The sequence below is a fragment of the Dasypus novemcinctus genome, chromosome 6, assembly GCF_030445035.2.
Source record: "Dasypus novemcinctus isolate mDasNov1 chromosome 6, mDasNov1.1.hap2, whole genome shotgun sequence".
NCBI lineage: Eukaryota > Metazoa > Chordata > Mammalia > Cingulata > Dasypodidae > Dasypus > Dasypus novemcinctus.
This window is the reverse complement of record NC_080678.1, coordinates 104,801,030-104,816,647: the sequence shown is the minus strand read 5'-3', so window position 1 is coordinate 104,816,647 and position 15,618 is coordinate 104,801,030.

Sequence of the window (15,618 nt, the reverse complement as noted above, 5' to 3'; positions counted from 1 at the left end):
AGATCCAGCACAGGGTGTAAGGCAGAGCTAAGGGGCTTGCCAATCAGTGAGCCGAGAGGTGGGAAGGGCTTAGAAAATTGAAGATGGCACTTTGTTTATTTGAGCAACTGGGCAAATGCTGGTGTCATTGACTGAAATAATTATACTGGGAGGGATGAGGGTTTATTTTTGTGTGGGGAAGGAGCTTTGGAAATCAATGATTCCTCTTCAGCTAGGCTAAAAGTTGAGTTGCCTACTAGAACTCAAAGTGGAGATGGGTGGGCCGCTGGATAGAAGATTCCAGAGCATGTTGGAGAGGTGGGAGCTCTTTCTAAATTTGAATTTGGGATGCACCAGCCTACAGGTGGAAGCTAAAGCCATGAGATCTGATGGGTGTAAGTGGGGAATGAATTCGGAAAGAGAAGAGAAGGGCTGAGAGTAAGCCCAAGGCATTCCAACATTTCCAGGGCTGGAGGAGGAAGCAGGCAAGGAGACCGAGGAAGAGGGGGCAGTGAGATGGGAGGAAATCAGAAGATTTGCTCTGGAATCCAAGGAGACTGATCGTGGGTTGGTCAAGGAGAGCAACAACTGACGTCTGATAACCTGCACAAGAGCCTTTTCCGTGCTCCTGGGGAGTGAGGTGGGGACTGACTTGAGAAGGTTGAGGAGAGGAGAGGCACACGTCCAGGGAGAGCAGGAAGGTGGGTGATGTGAGCCTGGGAATACGAAGTGGCTTCCCTCTGACAGCTTCTCCTTCCTTGTGAGGCTCAAGGATACAAGCTGAGCATGCGCAGAGAAGAGGAAAGAGTCGGAGGAAACAGAGGGGCTTACTGGGTGGTGAGATGGGCGCTCAGGATTTAGAGTGGGGCCGCCAGGCACGGGCTGTGCTTTCCTCCACCCCTGGTCAGCTGCTTGCATTTTACCTGTTGGGCGAACTTTTCCAAATATGTCCACGGGGCCGATGCCCAGCAACTGGTTTTGCAAAGGATCTGCCATTTCCGATATTAATGAATCTCCCCAAATTCCCCACAGAGAGGTAATGCTCCCCTACATTCCTACTGCTGGGCACATGAGAGTGCTCCATTCCCTGGGTTTCACCCCATGTCACTACTACTGGTTTGTTTTTGGCGATACGTGATGTAGAAGTACACATCTCGTATTTTTAAAAAATGACCCTCAGTTTTGAAATGACTGTCTTTTTCAGGTCTTGGAAGAGGTGTTCTTTCGCCTCCACCCCTAAGGAGCCGTGGCCTGCTCCTTGCCGCCCCCTCCCCAGGACCTTTCCCGCTCCCTACCCACAGCCCTCTTGCCTTCCCACTGGCAGCTCCAGGCCCCCAGGGCCTCCTGCAACCTCTCTCTGTCCTTGCGGCAGGTCCAAAGTCTACCTCCACTAAGGGGCAGGGGGGACCTGAGCTCAGGAGACCTGGACACTAGGGCCGGGCCCCTGGCTGCTTGCCTGGCTGCTCCTTTGAGCCAAGAGGGAGTGAAGTGACCTCAGGTAGAAGCCCCGAGGAGCGGCCTGCAGGCGCCCCTGGCACGCTCTTCCAGGCTCTCATGGGCACTGGCTGGGGACTGCTGGGCAGCTCTGAGGCTACACTGGCAGAGCAAGTGGCGGGAAAGGGTCCTTGCTGAGTCCCTGGAGACAGCCCAGCGCTTAGTGACAAACAGCAAACAAAAGCAGGGCAGAGGCAGTGGCGGCTGGGCCGGGAGGCCAGCCAGGGCTGGCCACCCGTTGCTGGAAAGTTGTAGCCCGACCAAGGCTGGTGCAGCCACAGAGATGGGCGATGCAGCTTCTGGAGAAGGATGCAGGGATACCTTGGCATTGCCCGCTTTATCCTGAAGGTCTGGGTCACCGGAACACCCATTCTTGGGGTCTGGTATAGGGAAGAAATGACAACACATCTGTCCCGGCTTCGCGCACTGGGGCCTCTTGTGAAGCCCCAGGGCAACCTGTTAGAGGTGGGAGAGCCTTCGCTCAGCCCTTGGAGGGCCTGGGACCATGAGATTGTTCTTAAGCAGCGAAGCCCGGAGCAAACACTGACTCTACAGTTGGACCAGCCCAGGCTTGAACCACTTACTGCTTTGCTCTCCAGCACCTGTGTAGCTCCCAACACGTTTTCACTTTCCCGAGACTCAGTTTGCTCAGCACGGGGATATCAGCACCCACGACACAGGGTTGCTGAGGATCAGGTTGGGGCGACGCGCTTGGAGCATCACAGCAGCCCAATACAGGACGGCTGCCACCAGCTCCAGAAATGAGTGCTTTGCTTAAAGAAAGTCAATGGAGCAAGGGAAGGAGTTTTAGGCCATGTCCGATGGCTTTCCAAGAAATGAAGGAGAAATAAAAAGAGAGCCAGCAAGTCACCTGCTTTTACATGTATGTTCAGAGGGGGAAAAAAGTCAGTTGAGTTTTTCAGCAATTTGAGCAACTTTTTTTTTTTAAGCAGCAATGGAATTCAGAGAAATGCATATTTTCTCCAGTAAATTATAGGTGATGGCTGCAACCAATTAATTAGCTTGTTAATTCAATGAGCACTTACTAAGGTTGCCTAGCCAGGGGCTAGGTGCTGGGAACACCCATTTCTGCCCTGAGGAGTTTCCAGGCAGGTGGGGGAGCCAGAGAGGTGGATTCACATGACAACTTCCTGTGCTTGCATGTGCCTCACTGGAGGTACGTGAGCACAGGCCCGGAAGAGGTGATTCTTAAGCGTGCTTTTGAATGTGAAGTGGGAATTGGGGGGTGAGGAGGGATGCGGTGGGACCCAGGCCTGAGAAAACACAGGCAAAGTGAAGTGGCACATAAGCAAAGCGCATGCAAAGGCACAGCAGCATGGGAGCAAAGCACTTGCAAAGGCAAAGTGATAGGTGGGCAAAATGCATGCAAGCGCAGTGGCATGTGAGCAAAGTGCATGCAAAGGCACAGTGGCACGTGAGCAATGTACATGCAAAGGTCCAGGAGCATGTGAGCAAAGCACGCACAAAGGTGCAGTGGCACATGAACGAAGCGCTTGCAAAGGTGCAGCGGCACGTGAGTAAAATGTGTGCAAAGCACAGTGGCACAGAACAAAGTGCATGCAAAGGCACAGAGGCATGTGAGCAAAGAGCATGCAAAGGCATAGTGGCATGTTAAGTGAAGCATCTTGTGGGGCCTGTGTGTAGTCTGGCCTAACTTCAGTGAAACGTGGATGTCAGTGTCTGACGGGAAAGGAGGCTGTGGAGGGAAACGGTGGCCAGAGCAGGGAAGGGCTTCAGTGACTTGGACATCATCCAGAAGGAACTGAGGTTAAGCTCATTTTAATCGAAGAAGCCCTGGTGGAATCAGAGGGCTGAAGCGTGGCACGATAGTCTGAGACCCAGCCCACAGTAAAAATAGTGGGGTGTGAGGAAGGGAAGGCCACCCTGTGGCCCTTCCCCTGTGGCTCTGTGAAAACAAACATGCTTATTGTGCATATACAGGCTTGTTATAATTGTTCTAATACGAGGAATGTGTATCACACAATTTCCAGGCAACAGCAAAACAGAGGCAGCTCTTGCTTTATTGCCCTTTACTTTATTGTCCTCGCAGATACTGTGGTTTTTTCAAATCGAAGGTTCGTGGCCCCCAGCATCGAGCAAGTCCATCGGTGCCATTTTTATCAACAGTGTATGCTCACTTGGTGTCCCTGTGCCACATTTTAATTAAGGTATGCACAATGGTTTTTTTAGACGTAGCACTATTGCACACTTAATAGACTACAGTAGAGCATAAACATAACTGTTATATGCGCTGGGAAACTGGAAACTTTCAAAGCGACTCGCTTTATTGGGACATTCACTGTCTCACAGTGGTCTGGAAAAAATGCGCGGTGCCACCGAGCTTCGCCTGCACATAGCCTGTTGATTCTCACAGACCGCGTTCACGGAGTTTTGCTGAACCCTTTTATATTTGTTCGGCCTCTGTTTGCCCCAGACCAACAAGTATGGTTCCAACGTGGATGTCAGTTGATATTTCTGTTTACACGAAGATGAAAGTGAGACAATGAGGAAGGATATCTTCACTTCAGACATTTGTCGGTGACAGGAGCCACTTCCCTGCTGGATCGGATAACGGTTTTTGAAGACTGCAAGAATATTTCCTAAATGTTTTGTGCTATTCCCAGTGTACCAGTTACATATAGGACCCACTTTTAAATTTAATCTGCATTCTTGGTATATTCTCAGTCCCTTTCGTTAAGTCTACCCTTCGTCACCAAGGCCATCGCCCGTCAAGTCACACAATGTGTGGCCTTGTGGGGCTGGGTTTTATTAGTGACCTGGAGAGCCATCCACGATGCTGTGTATCAATAATTGTTTGGGAGTTTTTTTACTTTTATTCCTGAGCAGGATTCCATGGTATGGATGAAACACAATTTGTTTAACCATTCTCCCAGTGAAGGACATTTTGGCTGTTAACAATTTTTGGCTACTATTGAATAAAGCAGCTATGAACATTTGTGTATAGGATTTTGTGTGGACACCAGCTTTCATTTTTCTGGGATACGTGCCCAAGAGTGCAATTGCTGGGTCGTATAATAAAAGCATGCTTAGTTGCTAAAGAAACTGCCAAATTATATTCCAGAGAGGCTGTACCATTTTACACTACCATCAGCAGTGGGTGAGAGAACTAGTATCTCAGTACCCTTGGCAGAGTTGGGAATTATCACTCTTTATTTTAGCTCTTCTAATAGGGGGGGTGGTGATATCTCATTGTGGTCTTAATTTGCATTTTCCTCTAGTGATGGTGAACACATTTTTGTGTGCTTATATGCCATCTGTGTATCTTCTTAGTGAAAATGTCCCTTTATATCTTTTGCCCATTTGTTTGCCTTTTTTTTTTTAAAAGGAGGACCCGGGGATTGAACCTGGAACCTTGTACATGCAAAGCAGGCACTCAACCATGGAGCTGCACCTCCTCCTTGATTGGGTTTTTACTGTTGAGAGGACTTTATCTGTTCTACCCATGAGTGATTATTGGAGAAATGGCTTGCAAATTATTCTCCCAGTCTGTAACTTGTCTTTTGAGGGTCTTAAACAGAGCAGAAGTTTTAAATCTTGATCAAATTCAGCTTACTGAGTTTTTCTTTACGGATTGTGGTCTTGGTGTCATATCTAAGAATGCTTTGGCCAAATCCCAGGACCTTAAGATTTTCCCCTGTTTTCTTCTGAAAGTTTTCTAGTTTTACATTTTACATTTACATCTATGGTCCATTTTGAGTTAATTTTTGTATAAGGGGTGAGGTTTAGGTTGAAGTTCCCTCTTTTGCCTATGAATGTCCAATTGCTCCAAAACCTTTCATTGAAAAGACTATTTTTTCCTCATTTATTGCTTTTGCAAGCTTGGCAAAAAAAGTCAGCTGGTTATATACATTTCTGGGTTTTCTTTCTTTTTTTTTTAGATTTATTTTTATTTTCCCCCTTCCCCTCTTCCCACTCTGCTGTTTTTGCTGTCTGAGTTGTGTTCTCTTCTCTTCTCATTCTCTCTCCTCTGGGATTCACCAGTATTCAATCCTGGAGACCTCTGATGGGGAGAGAGGTTCCCTGTCAATTGCACCACCCCCTGGTCTCTGCTGCGCTTCACCTTGACTCTCCCCTTGTCTCTCTTTTGATGCATCATCACTTGTGGTTCACTTGCGCGGGAACAGGCTCACCACGCGGGCACTCGCATGGACACTGGCTTGCCATGCGGCCCAATTTCTCTTCTTCTTTTTCATGAGGAGGCCCCAGGATCGAACCCAGGTCCTCCCACATGGTGGGCAGAAGCTCCATCACTAGAGCCACATCTGCTTCCCGTGGGTTTTCTATTCTCTTCCACTGATCTAAGTGATGTCCCTCCACAACTGCCAAATAGCCTTGATGGCAGTAGCAATATAATAAGCCTTGAAATCAGATAGAAAGTTTCCTCACTCTAGTCTTCTTTTTCAAAAATATTTAAACTCTCTAGTTCTTTTGCCTTTCCATATAAATTTTAGAATAATTTGTTTACATTTACAAAAACTGTTGCTATAATTTAAGAGGAATTGCATTGTCTCTATGTCAATGGGGGAGAACTGACATCTTTACTATGTTGTGTCTTCCAACCCATCTATGTGATATGCTTCTGCATTTATTTAGATCTTTTTTTAATTCCTTTTTTCTTTTTTTTTTTAATTTGGGTCTTTTTTAATTTAATTTTTCCATTGAGCTCTAATTCACATAACATAAAATTCACCATGTAAACCATTTTAAAGGGTAAAATTGTGTTATTTTTTGGTATACTTGCAGTATCATGCAACCATAACTATCTAATTCTAGAATATTTTTACCACCCCAAAATGAAACCCTGTATCCATTAAGTAGTCAGCGCCCATTAGCTGCTCCTTCAGACCCTGGCAACCCCTAATCTAGTCTCTATCTTTGGATTTGCCTATTCTGGATGGTTTCTTACAAATGGCATCACACAGCATGTGGCCTTTTGTGGTATCTTTCACTTAGCATGTTTTCCAGGTTCATCCACGCAGTAGCATGCATCAGTACTTCATTCCTTTTACGGCTGAATAATATTCCACTATACATTTATATGCTAATGTTGATGAATGTGTCTTTTTTGTATAGAGTTTTTAGATGTTGCAGCAGATATTATTTATACATACAAAATTTATCACAATCTACAGCTTAGAAAATTTACCAGTTCAAGTGATGTGTAGAAACCCTACCTCTACTTATGTCCGTGTATCCTTTCCTGTTTATGATTTGCCTTAAGTATTTCCCCTGCATACATTGAGAACCAGATCAGCCAGTGTTATAGTAACTACTTTGACCATCTAACATAATTTGAAAAATTCAAGAAGGAAAGTCGATTATATTTACCCATATTGTTATACTCTCTGATGTTTTCTTCCTTTCTGATTTTCCAAGATTCCTTCTTTTATTATTTCCATTTTTGTTTTCAAGGACTTCATCCAGCCTTTCTTTTAAGGAAGGTCTGGGACAAAAATTCTCATAGTTTCCTTCCTATGAGAATGGCTTGCTTTCCTCTTCATTCCTGAAGGTCTGGGATGACAATTGTTTTTTCTCGGAACTAGAAACACGCTGTGCTGTTTTCTCCTGATCTCTATGGTTTCTGATAAGAAATCTGCTCTCATTCAAATTATTTTCCCCTACAGGTATTTCTTTCTCATTGCTTTCAAGATTTTTCTTTTTGTCAGTTTTTCAGAAGTTTGATATGATATGTCTCATCTATTTTCTTTTGGATTAGCCTGTTTCTGTTTGCTTAGTTTCTTCAATCTGTAGATTTGTAGCTTTTGCTAAATTTGGGAAAATTTCAGCCATTATTTCTTCTAATACTTCTTCAGCCCCGCCCTCTTGCTGTTATTTTTCAAGAATGCCAAAGACGTGATGCTAAATCTTTTGTTATGAGCCTCTGTTTCTTTTTTTAAAAAGTCTATTTTATCTCTGCCATTCAGATTGGATAATGTCTGTTGTTCTGCCTTTAGCCCATTGATTCTTTCTCCTGTCCTTTCCATTCTGCTCTTGAGCCTCTTGATTGGATTTTTAAAAAACAAATCAATTTTATTGATACATATTGATAAAGCATACCATTTATCCAAAGTGTACAATCAATGATATTTAGTATAATCACATGGTTGTGTTGGTTTTTAATTTTGTTTATTTAGTTTTCAGATCTAAACTTTCCATTTGGCTCTATATTGTATATTTCCTTGCTGAGACTTTTTGTTTTTCAATCCATCCATCAGGTTCATGATTACTCATTTTTAAAATGACAGCTGCTTTAAAAATCATATCAGAAGTTCTAATATCTGTGTCCTTTCAGTGTTGACATCTGTTGACTGTCTATCTCATTCAACTTGGGATTTTTCTGGTGCTTATATGATAAGTGCTTCCTATTGAAAACTGATATGTGGGTATTATGATATAAGACTGGATTTAACTTAAACCTTCTGTTTTAGCAGGTGTCGGCCCTGCTCTGGCCACCTTGTTGCTTCCAGGAGGAAATGGGAGCCTAAGTTCTACCCCGCCTCTTCTGATGCGCTTGGGGTAGAGGAGCACGTGGCTACAGAGGCTCAGGAGTGGGTGTGGCAGAGCCCTCCTGGCTCTGCTTTGATACCACCCCTTCTTGGAGGACCAGAGGCATTGCTCTGCAGTGGGGTGTCATTTTACCCCTGGGTTATGGTGAAAACTTGACTCTCTACTCCATCTCCCCAGGAACAACGCCACAGAAGGCACCTCATTAGCCCCAGGCAGAAGTCCAAGCTCCTGATGGGGTCACCACAACGTGGAGGCGGGGGGCATGTTGCCACCCGGTGGGGACGAAAGCTGTGGCTCCTCACTTGGCTTCTCTGACACCACTGTGGGGGGAAGTGCGGCGGGGGAATGCCTCACCACAGCTGGGGAGCGTGGCAAGTCCAGGATTGCCACTGGCTCTGGCTGACCGTGTGAGGGTTGGCCTGTAAATGTTTCCGTGGTGTTTGGTGTAGGATGGTTATTGTCTACAGGTCTTCTGCCTTGTGATGGTGCTGTCCTTTGCTCTTTTGGTTTCTCTTGGGGCTGCATTGTCTGCACTCAGTGTTTCCCGGTGGCCAGTTTCTCCAGTGCCCAGACTGGGATTTATGAGCTGGAAAAGAAAGGGCACTTACCACCTTGCCATTCCTTGGATCCTGAGAGCTCTAGGTGGTCTACCTTCTTTTCTCCACCTTTAGGAGTCTTCTTATGTCTGTTTCATATTTAATGTCAGGGTTTCAGGGTGCACTTAGTGGAAGAAATAGGGAAAAGTGGGTCTGTGCTGTCTTATCCAGAAATGGAAGGGTGATGCCCAGCTCGGAATGTTACACATGATGAATGTCGCCATACAGAACTTTTATTGTTTTTGTGTGGGGTGTGAAGTAGGAATCCGCCTTTACTGTTTGCCAAATGGAGAGCTATTGTTTCAGCACCATTCATTAATCCGTGCATCTTTTCTCACTGATTTGGATTACTAAGTACTACATTTTCTTACTCAGTTGGGTCAATTTCTAGATTTGCTATGCCCTCTCAATAGTCTTTTCATGTGTCAATCAACACTGTTACAGTCACAAAGGTTTTATAATACAATCGTTTGTTTTGTTTTGTTTTAACAATGGGTAAAATGTCTTTTCAGCTTCTTCATTTGCACCTCCAGTTCCTCCAGAGAACTTAATGTTGGGGAAAACAGAGCAAGCTTTGAAGCCACTAAAGCAGCCACTGCTGGCATTAAAGAATAGCACATCTGCAGGACTTTTCTTTTTAAAGTTATTTATATATTGCCAAGGCTTTTTCTTAAATTGTGGAAACATTTCCCCCTAATTTCCCCATTGTTTTGTGTTAGTCTTTCCATTGCTTTATTTTTTCCTTAGTTTCAATTTGATTTTTTTGTACTAGCAATTGTTCTATTTCTTTTATTTTTACCATTTCATACAATTATGATAATGCCCTAGACTAAGTTACTTAAGGGATGGCCCATATTCTTTCACTTGTTTAAAATGCTTTATAATTCCACTCTTTTCCTTTCATTGCTAAAACTTGCTTTCTTTTGTACTTGCCAGCAGAATTTTTGTCAGCTTGGCAGTGGTAATTAGACTGTCTTGTAAGCAGCCCACTAGGATATTGCTTTTCTTGTAATTGGATCAACTTAGTTTTATAACATCCTTTTATTGGCATAAAACATGTGTACATGAAAGTTCAGACTTTCTGAGTGTGAAGCTTGCTGAATTTTCATTAGCTGAACACACCTGTACAGCCAGAAAGCAGATCAGTAAATAGAGCATCACCCGGGGGACAGAAGCCTCACCTGTGCCCCCTCCATCACTACCCTTGGCCAAGGGTAAACGCTGTCCTGGTTTCTGATGTGATAGGTTAGTTTTGCTTGCATTTGAATTTTATAGAAATTGAGTCAGACAGATACCCCTTTGTTCATGGCTACTTTTGCTCAATATTATATTTGTCAGATGCACTTAGTTGTAGTTTGTTTGATGTGTAGTATTTCATTGTGTGAGCATAGGATATAGTTTATTTATGTATCTACTGTTTATGGACATTTGAATTATTTCCAGGTTGGTCCTATTATGTATCATGCTGCTATGATAATTTAGTCCATGCTTTTGGTGGATTTGTGAAGGGATTTCTTTTGGATATATACCTAAAAGTAAAATTGTGTTTTGGAGCAAGCATATAAATGGCTTTAGTGGATACTGCCAGTTTTCTAAAGTGGTTATACCAATTTACACTTCTATGGGTGAGATGTGAGCATTCCAATTGCTCTTTATCAACGCTAATACTTGGTATTTTCTCTCTTTTTCATTTTAGTCCTACTGATGGGTATGTAGTAGTATTTTCTGATTTTAATTTGTATTCCCAGATAACTTATGAATTTGAGCACTTTTTTTTTAAGGTTTATTTATTTTATTTATTTCTCTCCCCTTCCTCCCCCCCCTCCCAGTTGTCTGTTTTCTGCGTCTATTTGCTGTGTGTTCTTTGTCTGCTTCTGTTGCTGTCAGCGGCACGGGGATCTGTTTCTTTTTGTTGCATCATCTTGTTGTGTCAGCTCTCTGTGTGTGCAGCGCCATTCCTGGGCAGGCTGCACTTTCTTTCGCACTGGGCGGCTCTCCTTATGGGGCGCACTCCTTGTGTGTGGGGCTCTCCTATGTGGGGGACACCCCTGCATGGTAGGGTACTCCTTGTGCTCATCAGCACTGCGCATGGGCCAGCTCCACATGGGTCAAGGAGGCCCAGGGTTTGAACCGTGGACCTCCCATGTGGTAAACAGATGCCCTATCTACTGGGCCAAGTCCACTTCCCATGAGCACTTTTTCATATGTTATTTGGACATTTGGATATCTTGGGATGTGCTTGTTCAAGTCTTTTGCCCAATTTTTCTATTAAGATGTCTGTCCTTTTAAAATTGATTTGTGGTAGTTTTAAAATATTTTATGGAGAAGGGGAGGGATGGGGTATATGGAAATCCCCTATATTTTTGATGTAAAGTTTATGTAATCTAAAATTTCTTTAGAAATAAAGGAAAAATGTAATACATATATATATATTCTGGTTAGGAGTCCTTTGTTGTATATATGTATTATAAATATCTGCTCACCTTCTGAGTTTTTTTTTTTTTTTTTTTACTCTTTCATGGTGCCTTTTGGGGAAGAAAGTAAATTAAGTCTTTTAATAGATCTGCTTGATTTAATCCATGGTTTAGTTTAGGATTCACTGTGTTATACAGTTCCACAGACTTATTAAAAATATAATTCTATTTCCATATATATAACCTAAAATTTCCCCTTTTAAGCACATCCAAGTATACAGTTCAGTGCTGTTAATCACATTCACAGTGTTGCGCTACCATCACCAAAAACATCTATTACCAAAAACCTCTCCATCAGCCCAAATAGAAACTCTATGTATGTTAAGGCTTAACTTTCTCTTCCCGACCCCCTCCCCGACCCCTGGTAACCTGTATTCTAGATTCTGACTCTGTGAGTTTGCTTATTCTAATTATTCCTGTCAGTGAGATCATGTATTTGTCCTCTTGGGTCTGGCTTCTTTCACACAGCATGAGGTCTTCACGGTATGTCCATGTTGCCACAGATGCCAGAGTCTCCTCCTTTTCACCTTGTATCTTTGCCGCATTTCAAAGGAAGTTACAGGCATTATCCCAAACACTTTAGCATGCATATCAGTAACTAGAAGTTGATGACTTGATACATTTAATTTTTATCACTTATTGTGTGAATTTAAGCTTGTCACTTCAGTTCTTTGAACTTTAGATTTCTCATAAGCAAAAAGCTCATATTCATAGCTGCTTCTTAGAGGGTGTTAGGTGGCTTAAGTGAAAATATACATGCACACTTATGGTTGTTTGTATTTATTTATAAATGCATGTGACAGGGACATTATATGTAGCTATTGTCACTGCTATTGTTAAACTGTGGCATAGAGGAGGAAAGTTACTGCCCTGGAGCCTCCTTCCTGCTCACCCACATGGGGCCCTCCGCCAGTGGAATCGCATTCCACTAGGAGCTGGGCATTCCACGGGCTCCTAAAGCACAGGCCAGTTCGTCCCTCTCTCTGGAATTAGTGACCCTGAACGCTAATGGATATTGCATTCTGGTCTTGGGCTTTTGCTTCTAGTAAGCTGATTATGAGAAAGATTCAGCAAAAGCCAAAATCTTCTTTTGCCTGCTGTGAAACTGCACAATTTCCAAATAAATAGAAAGAAGGTGCTGCAAGGCTCAATTCATACACAGCCTGACTGCAGTTTCTTGGGGCCTTTTTGCTCTCATTGCTTTTTACTTTGCATGGCTGTGTGTGGGCCAGGAAAAGCACAGGCCAGCGTGGGGGCCAGGATTTGAGTATTCTCAGCCACTTATGGTAGATCCAAGAATGATGGAAGTCTTGATGAAGTAGATAGAGGAGGTAGATAAGAAAGCTATATAAAGGGAAGGTACGATTTAAGTGATACAGAGCTTAGTTGTTGGGAAGCAGATGTGGTTCAAGCAATTGGGCACCCGTCTACCCCATGGGAGGTCCCAGGTTCTGTTCCCAGTGCCTCCTAAAGGAGATGAGCAAGACAGTGAGCTGACGCAACAAGATGATTGATCAAGGATGCACAATGAGGAAACACCATGAGAGACACAACAAACAGGAGGCATATGTGGCTCAAGTGATGTGGTGCCTCCTCCTCGCACAGGGGAGGTCCCAGGTTTGGTTTCCGGTGCCTCCAGCAAAGAAGACAAGCTGACACAGAATGCACACAATGAACAGACACAGAGAGCAGACAGCAAGCACAAACAAGGAGGGAGGGGATTAAATAAATTAAATAAATCTTAAAACAAACCAAACCAAAAAAGAGCTTAGTTGTCATCAGAATGAGCAGCACAGCATCCACTCAATGCAACTCAGGCAAGAAATTTCACAGAAAAAAGTCCACTGTCAGGTATAAGAGATTATGGAGTGGAATTGAAAGTCCCAACACTGAAACAGATCCTAGGCTCAGAATCTCTGTGACCCACCCATCAGCTCGGCAGTTAGGCTCAGTCACCTCCTCTGGGAAGGTGAAACACAAATACTTGATGACAAAGAAGGCAACATAGTGTTAATAATGTAATGTTCATTTAAGGAAGGGGTTTTTAACAGGGGTTCTGTGAACTTGAATTCAAATTAAAAAGCACATTACTCTGGTGGGGACGTGTTGGTGCAGGTGTGAGAGAGTTATTAAATAATACACAGGATAGTGTGGACTTAGTAAGGGTCTGCGGTTTTCACCTGCCTGGCAAAGGGGTCCTTGGAACAAAAAAGGTTAAGAACCCCTGCTGCAAGGGTGAGTCTTCTGACCGTGAAACTAATGCCTCTGTTGTTTAAGGTATTTAAAATGTTTAGGAAAATCTGACATTTTAGAGAACTCGACATATTTGACTTACGATTTTAATTTGAAATGTGCAAGAATGCAATTGACTAAGTTTATAGACTGTGAAAATGTTTAAAAAACCTACCTTATTCCATGTTTTAGCTTGACTTGTTTGATTTATAGGTGTTGTGTCTATACATAAAAATATTTGGCTTGGTAACTTTATAAATTTGCTTTGGCCTAATTAAATGTATTAAAAATTCAAATATAGTTCAAATGTGCAAAGAAATTTGATTCACTAATTTTGAAAATGGAGCTAATTGTTTCAGAGTATTTAATAAGCTTATCTTAGGAATTAGTTGAACATTAATCAAACATCATATGAAAGGGTTTTTTAAAAATATATAAATCACTAGATTTGTGGAGCATTATACTTTAAAGCTGAATGGAAAGGCTACGATAAGCTAGCTTTCAAAATTCCCAGCTTTAATACATTGTTTACTAAGTTAAACGCATGCACCTTTAATTAGGCTTGTTTGCTCACACCCCTGCCCCTTCTCCCTTTAGCACGGGGGTTCTTAACAAGGGGTCCATGAGCTTGACTTGAAATTCAAAAACACGTTATTCTTGTGGGGACATTTTGGTGCGGGTGTGATATAGTTGTTAAATAATACACAGCATAGTGTGGACTTTAAGGGGTCTGTGGTTTTCACCTGACTGGCAAAGGGGTCCTTGGGACAAAAAAAGGCTAAGAAGCTCTGCTTGGGAGCAGAGGTGGCTCAAGTGATTGGGTGCCTTCCTCCCACATGGGAGGTCCTGGGTTCCTGGTGCCTCCTAAAAAGAGGAGCACACAGTGAACAGACACAGAGCACAAACAAAGGGGGGTGGGGGCAGATAAATAAATAAAAATAAGTCTTGGGAAAAAAAACCCTGCTTAGCAACTTGAGCACCATGCGACAAGCCATGCGCCTTCTGTGGCCTTAGTCAACTTAATTCTCAGTTTCCTCACCTGGAAATAGGGCTCGTATTCCCTTGTCCACTGTGAAGGGGGCAGTGGGAATCACAAAAGTTTATGGAATGCGGGAAGTTGAATCAGGTTACCCTCTTCCTAAGGCGTTGCTGGGAAGTACAGCAGGTGAGGATTCAGCCAGTCACTCTGAGCTCAAGCTACACTGTGACTGGCCCCTAGGACATAAACAAAGAAGAAACACGTATGTCCCAAAGCATGTACAGGGCTAGCCAACCACGGAACCAGCTGGGACCCCCGCTGCAATAGGACATTGAATGGTTTTTTGATATTTTACTTCAATTTTCAGATCGTGTCAAGAAGAGAGTGTGTTTGAAACCAGCCTTTGACACTCCTCAAATGCGACTAATTGTTCTTTTCACAATGAAAGTTCAGGTCCTCAGCTCAGAGCCTTTGGAAGGCAAAAATATCTGGCAAGAAGTTGATAATTAAAAGAAAGTTTTAGGTATCTTCCATTAACATCCATTGATACCACTTTTTCATTTATTATAAAGATACACAGTTTCCTGTTAAAATGAATGCCTTTAAATTTAAAAAATCATGATAGCAGAGGTGATACAGAAAGGTAGCAAATATTGGGAAAATGGTAAATAAAAGATTGGGGATAAGGAAAATGTTACTCTGAACTACTCTAAGAGCTCTAAAATATTTTTCTGCACATTAGCATCCATCCTCTCATCTACAAATGCGAGATTGCTCCTTGGAGCACGGAGGGAAGGGAAGACAGCTGCTGGTTGCCTCTCTTGCATTAGCTTGTTCTGTTTCTCACACTCGCCTGGTAGGATGGGAATTATCGCCTCCATTCCACAGATGGGGGCAGTGAGATTTTGAGCATTTACCTGCCCAAGGTCATGGGATGCAGGTGGTATAGCGGTAACTGGTGTTGCCAGTATGTAAAGCAGGGAGGAGTGCCAGTTTGCATGGAGAAAGCGGCAGTGATGAATTTACCTACTTGGGTAAGAGAGTTCTGGAAAGTAAAAGCCCTGACACCTTTAGCTTTGTAAACTGGGCCAAGATGAGGCACAAGCAATCTTCTCCCTAGGGAGAGGGATATAGCCTGCCTTCTGGAAAGTTTTACTCAGGTCTTGGCCTGAGAGTGGGCAATTGTTTCTTATTGAATGTCCGGAGGAAGGAGGAATGAAGAGAAAGAGAGAAAGAACAAAAGAAGGGAGGAGAGGATCATTCTGAGAGCTCGGATTCCGTGGCGCTTGCGTCCTTCTGTGGTTTCTCCCCCGGG